We start from the raw sequence: 6,237 nt of genomic DNA on the forward strand, positions 1-6,237 counted from the left end.
AGTACACTTGGGGCAGCACCAGTTGGCCTCCTGAATGAGAAACAAATTTGGGGTGGAGAACCACACAGAGTGTGAGATGCAGAAAAACCCAGTGGGAAAAGAAATGAGATAGAGTAACGCCCTTACCCTCTACCAAAGGAATGGAAATTAGCCAAGGAGGCTTCAAAGCAGAAGTAGTAGCTGTCTTAGGCCCCCACCTGTGGTTCTCCAATGCTCCTATGCAAAAGAGCTCACATAATTTGCAGATTCCAGAGCTTCTCCCAGAGATTCTGATTCATGAGGTCTGGGACTCTGCACTATAAATAGACACTCTGCTATCCATGGTCCATTTGAGAAACCCTGTTCCAGATTTCTTCTCTGGGCTTCTTACTGAGTACTTTATATCCAGTGTAACCACCCTGGAAATATGATTCTCACCAAAACGCAACACAGTAGAGGCAGAGAACTTGACAGCTGAGTAAAATGACAATTGACAGCAAGATGGCAGTGGGAGCAGACTGAGAGCTACACAGGCCGCCCAAGGCTATGCAGCTGGACCAGCAACTGCCAAGTACTACATTGAATAAGTATGGAAACCCATATCCCCTTTTGTAGGAAGAGATCCGTCAAAAATAATTAAAATGGAAACTTCGGGTATTACAAGGAAGAAGTACATGACTTATACCTAAGACCCTAAGGAAGTCTGTGTGGCTTTGCTAACATGGATGGAAAATAGAAAATAGTGTGCAGGTGCAGAAAATAGAAAATAGTATGCATGTGCACACAATAGAAAATAGTGGGACAGAAAGCTGAATAGAAGCCAATTTATAGTTATCCTGAACATTTCAGGTACATATAATAACAGTCACTTCATTTCTTGAGCGTTTCCTGTGTTCTGGGCAATGTAGCATACATTATATGCCACTGCATCATGTAATCTTATCACCCACTGTCATACCAGATGAGAGTGGAAAGCCGAGGCAGTGGAGTCCAGGGCCACACAGCTAACAGCGAGGCTGGGAATCAGGTCTGGGGGACCCCAGAGCCCAGCCCCCATTCACTGTGCTGTCCCCATCACCTCCTGGTGGTGCTGGGTCAGTGAGGCATCACCACTGCTCTAACCTGGACCTCTGGCCAGGGGCCCCTTATTCCATTCAGTTGACTGTAATGTGTGTGTGTGGTACAGCCCTACTGGTGTGCAGATGCATGTAGCATGTGAACAGCCTCACATACAGGCTCTCTGGTGGGAGAATGCAGTGACTTTGAGCGGGTGCCAGTGGCTTTTCCTCTCCCCCAGGCTCCTATCTGGAAGGCACTGTCTGCTCCTTCCCTTCCGGCCCGCAGCCTCTGACTTCAGCCTGCAAGTGTGTCCGGCAGCTCCTGGACCTCAGGCCATGCCACACACTTGCCTGAAGCCTGGCCTGGAATGCATGGGTGGTGGGGGGCAAAGCAGGTGCCAAGAACTCATTCCTACCAGTCTTCAGATTTATTCTCCATCTGCTTCTCTGGCTGCAGCAAGATTCATCTGTTTCCTCAGTGAATCAGCACATAGTCGGTGATAAGGGGGAGGGGGTATGGGGAGTTTCTGTGTGACCATCAGCAAGCACACCCCTCTCTCTGAGCCCTGGCATTTTCATCTGAATTCCTCTGGCAATGAATCTGGGAGAAACCTTAGGAATCACAAAATTTCAGATCTTTCTCTTCCTTGACCAACAGGAATGCTGAGTGCCAAGAGGGAATGAAGGTCCCTGTCAGTCTTTCAGGCAGCTGGTGACAGCTGTGATAGGAGCTGAGTCTCTTACCTCCTCTCTGTGCACCGTGGATTATATCAGACTGCTTATCCGTGCTCACTTTCTCCCTGTTAATCTTCAGGTGTCTCTTAAAGAGACAGAGAGTTTTTAAAAAATTGTTTTTTAATTTAAAGTTCATCTATTTTTGAGAGAGAGAGAGAGAGAGAGCAAGCAGGGGAGGGGCAGAGAGAGAGGGAGACAGAGGATCCAAAGCAGACTCCACACTGACAGCAGAGAGCCTGATATGGGGCTCGAACCTATGAACCGTGAGATCATGACCAGAGCCGAAGTCAGACAATCAACTGAGCCAACAAGGCAACCCCAGAGAATTTTATTTTTAAGCCCAGGGCATCCTGGAAGAGAAACATTTCCCTAATGTCTTTGTTGTTCATCCAACCCTAGTAGCTCACATTTTGGGTTCTTCTCCTCTCCACACTCTGGGAGCATCAGATAGGTGTGACCATGTACTGTCCTAGGAAAGACGCCCCTTTACAAGGTGAAATGTCCTGCCTGTCCTCATCCTGAGCGTCTTCAGAAGCTGAACAGACACAAGCTTGAGAGGGTTGGCAGGGATCTTCCAGAGGCAAGCCTGTGAGACTTTCGTCCAGATGCTGTTCCAAAACCTCCACCCCTTTTCCAGGTCCTTGGATATAGCACTGGAGGAGAACCAGGAGCTAGCTAGTGGTACCCAACTAGCCCCCATCTGAAGGACATTTGGCAATGTTGGGAGACACTTTTGGTTGTCACAACTGTGGGAAGCATCTCCTTGGTGCTTTTAAACACCCTATAATGCATAGGACAGCCCCTACAAAAAGGATTATTCAGCCCCACATGTCATTAGTGTCGAGATTGAGACAACCTGAACCAGATGCTGATCGGGTAAAAGGTCTGGATGGCGAGCCCCTCTTTCCTGTGACTTTGGAAGAGAAGATAGATGCCACTTGCCCCTGGTTATGGATTCTAAATCCTTTCTTGATGGCAGCCCCATTCCCAATCTTCTATAGCCATTACTCTTTCTAGGTGCCAAGGCCAGAGTGGCTAAGAGAACTGCTTAGGGCCACACTACAAGTTGTGGACAGAACCAGGATTAGAATCCTGGTCATATTTAGTGTTTACATGCTGTGGCACTGCTCTTGTGTTTCTCTTTCCTTGTACATATAGCTAGGCTCTCCAAAAACCTATGATCTCCTTGAGGGCAGAAAGCACATCTTGCTCATCCTTGCGTCCTCCACTGTAAGTGCCCATCACACGTAGGTGCTTATTTAGAATTGGTTGAATTCATTCATTCAGCTGACCAAAGCTGAATGCAAAGCTTTGGCTTTATGCAAAGCCAAATCAATGTCGGTCTTTCATTCTTGGTGGAGGGAAACAGATAAAGCACTACAGAAATAGAGGTGGGGAGCTAATTCTATGTAGGGGAACTGGAAGACTGGAGAAAGGGGCATTTGGGCTGGGATTTGAAGGTTGTGTAAGAGTTCTGGGTAGGTGAGGAGGATGGGTTAGAGAAGGGATTCTGGAGGTCTGGAGGGCTTTGTCACCAGACCAAACAAGAGAACATGACCGCCTAAAACCTGATGGGGGAGAAAACTGGAGAGCAATTTCTCCAAACCTGCCCTACTAAGCCCGAATTTTCAACAACTGGTTTCCAGAGGGAGGTATGTTGGTGTTGTCAAGTTCCAGAGTACAAACCAGAGTGACAAATGGTCCATTGTCTGGAGGCCCTGTGCCAGCCTGGACTCTGGGGCTGCACCCTGGGCGGGGGGCAGGAGGAGTTGGTGGAGGGACAGAGCCTCAACACCTTGCTCACCTGTCTGGCTTTGTTCTTCCTGGTCCTGGATCTGGGTAGAACAGGCTTTTTTTTTTGTTTTGTTTTTAATGCTTTTTTAAAATTTATTTTTGAGAGAAAGAGCAAGTGAGCACAAGCAGGGGAGGGGCAGAGAGAGCAGGAGACACAGAATCTGAAGCAGGCTCCAGGCTCTGAGCTGTCAACACAGAGTCCGATGTGGGGCTTGAACTCATGAACCATGAGATCATGACCTGAGCTGAAGTCGGATGCTTAACTGACTGAGCCACCCAGGTGCCCCTGGGTAGAACAGGCTTTAAATGTACCAGGCTTCAAGGTGGTGGCAGGCCTCTCAGATGGGGCAGACAGGGAATGATCCTTTTTCATTGTCCTCTTTCTCTTCAGTGATCCAAAACCCTTTTTCCAGGTTCAGCCTGCCATTTTTCCCTTGTGTGACCCTGCCCAAGCTTCCGAAAGTACACTGAGTCTGGGGGATTGGTATGAGACCCCAGGGGATAAGTGCTATGGAATATTTTGAGACCTTGCACAATCAGGTGAAGTCACTACAGTTCTTGTTTGACTTTAATGCTGACTACCTGTGCGATCCTGATCCTGAGCAAGTCTGTTCACCCCACTGGACCTCAGGTTTGGGGGTGGGACAATGACAGTGTTTCTTCTGCCTCCTTCAAGGGGTCACAGTTGAGGATCCAATGCCATCAGCTTTGCAAAGTGGTTTGAGTGATGCAAAAAAATTCCATAACTTTAAGGCAGCCATGTAAACACTCCCCTAATGGAGACCAAATATTCTGTTTTATTTTTTAATGTTTTATTTATTTTTGAGAGAGAGAGAGAGAGCGTGCACACATACACGTGCAAGCAGGGGAGGGGCAGAGAAAGTCAGGGACAGAGGATCTGAAGCAGGCTCTGTGCTGACAGCAGTGATCCTGATGCAGGGCTTGAACTCATGAACCATGAGATCGTGACCTGAGCTGAAGTCGGATGCTTAACTGACTGAGCCACCCAGGTGCCCCCAAACCTTCTGTTTTGAATGTGTTTGGCAGGCTCACCAGGAACCTAGTCCAGCACCAGCTAGTCTGAAGCCTGGGAAGGGAGAGAAAGAAAGCAGAATAACAAGAGCTCTTACTCTGAACCCCAAGCAAGTGTGCACCCATTGTCCTAGTTCTAGAAGTCTGAGAATAGCCCCGATGGAGGTGGATAGGTGGTGGTACCCCACTCCTCAGAGAAGAAACTGAGTCTTAGGGAAGTGGAGCGACTTACCCAAGGTTACTGAGCACACACATGGCAGGGGAAGGATTGAATTCAGGGATTCTCCACCCCCAGGACTCTTCCCTTAGAAAGAGGTGGGGCATGGGAGAAAGAAGCCCACTAAACGTGGTTTCCATGGTGGGTCACCCACGTCCTGGAAGGAGGAAGGACAGGGCTTGGGGCCTGGTCTCCCTGCGTGGCGATGAGGGCCACGTTCCCAGGCTCTCCAGTGCCTGATCTCCACACTGGCTGCTGTTGGTGGTTGGCTCCAGGAGGACAGGAGCACTCTGGGTGGTCTGACACACAGGATGTGTCTCGCCTCAAAGCAGAAGTGAAACAGGGTGCACTTCCCCTTGCAACACAAGAGGCAAGTCTGACCACTGCCCCCTCGCCACCGTCTCCTGCAGGAACCCAGAGACTGGCTGCCGCTGCTGGGATCTGAGATTGGGGGTTGGGGGCACAGAGAAGCCAGCTTGGTCTGGGGACCTAATTCATGCTGGGAGCTGGGTATCTACCTCTCAGCACACAGCTTGGGGTCTCTTCACACAGGCCTCCTTGGGCAGTGTCCACATGATTGGAAGATACTGTTTCTATCAGGTTCTGTGATTTAGATTCCGAGCGAGATGGCCCTTTATACAAATGTTCTGTCTCCTGGCCGGATCACAGCCAGCTCCTCTCTGCAAGAGGGAGATTCATTTGTGGCTCATACTCTCATTCATTGTTCACACATTCGGTTGTTCTCCCATCAACGAACATATTAAGAACCATCTCCGTGCCAAGCATCGTGCAGATACAGGAAGGAGAAGGATGGCAAACAAAATATTACACAGATCACTATTGTTATGGTTGTGAAGTAATTAGTCATGAAAAGTGCAGCAAAGGCCACAGAGAGTTCACTGTAGGGTGTTAAAGGGGAGACCCCAGGGGTGCCTGTGTGGCGCCGTCGGTTAAGCGTCCGACTTCAGCCAGGTCACGATCTCGCGGTCCGTGAGTTCGAGCCCCGCGTCAGGCTCTGGGCTGATGGCTCGGAGCCTGGAGCCTGCTTCCGATTCTGTGTCTCCCTCTCTCTCTGCCCCTCCCCCGTTCATGCTCTGTCTCTCTCTGTCCCAAAAATAAATAAACGTTGAAAAAAAATTTTTTTTAAAAAAAAAGGGGAGACCCCAACCTAGTCTAGGAATCAGGGAAGGCTTTCTGGGCATTTCCATGGAAAGCTGCGGTAGAGTTCCTGGCTGAAGACCCCGAGACTGGGGAGAGGCCCGGGGTCCATGTGGCTGGAGAAGGAAGCAGAGACCAGATCACACAGGATACAGGCTACATAAGGGGTCCCCCCTGTTTGACATGTCTTCAGGAGAAGTATCCAGAAGGCCTGGTGACTTTAAGCAAGGCTTTCTCTTCTCTGGACCTCAGTTCCCTCATCTT

The sequence above is a fragment of the Lynx canadensis genome, chromosome D3 (genome assembly GCF_007474595.2).
Source record: "Lynx canadensis isolate LIC74 chromosome D3, mLynCan4.pri.v2, whole genome shotgun sequence".
Lineage (NCBI taxonomy): Eukaryota > Metazoa > Chordata > Mammalia > Carnivora > Felidae > Lynx > Lynx canadensis.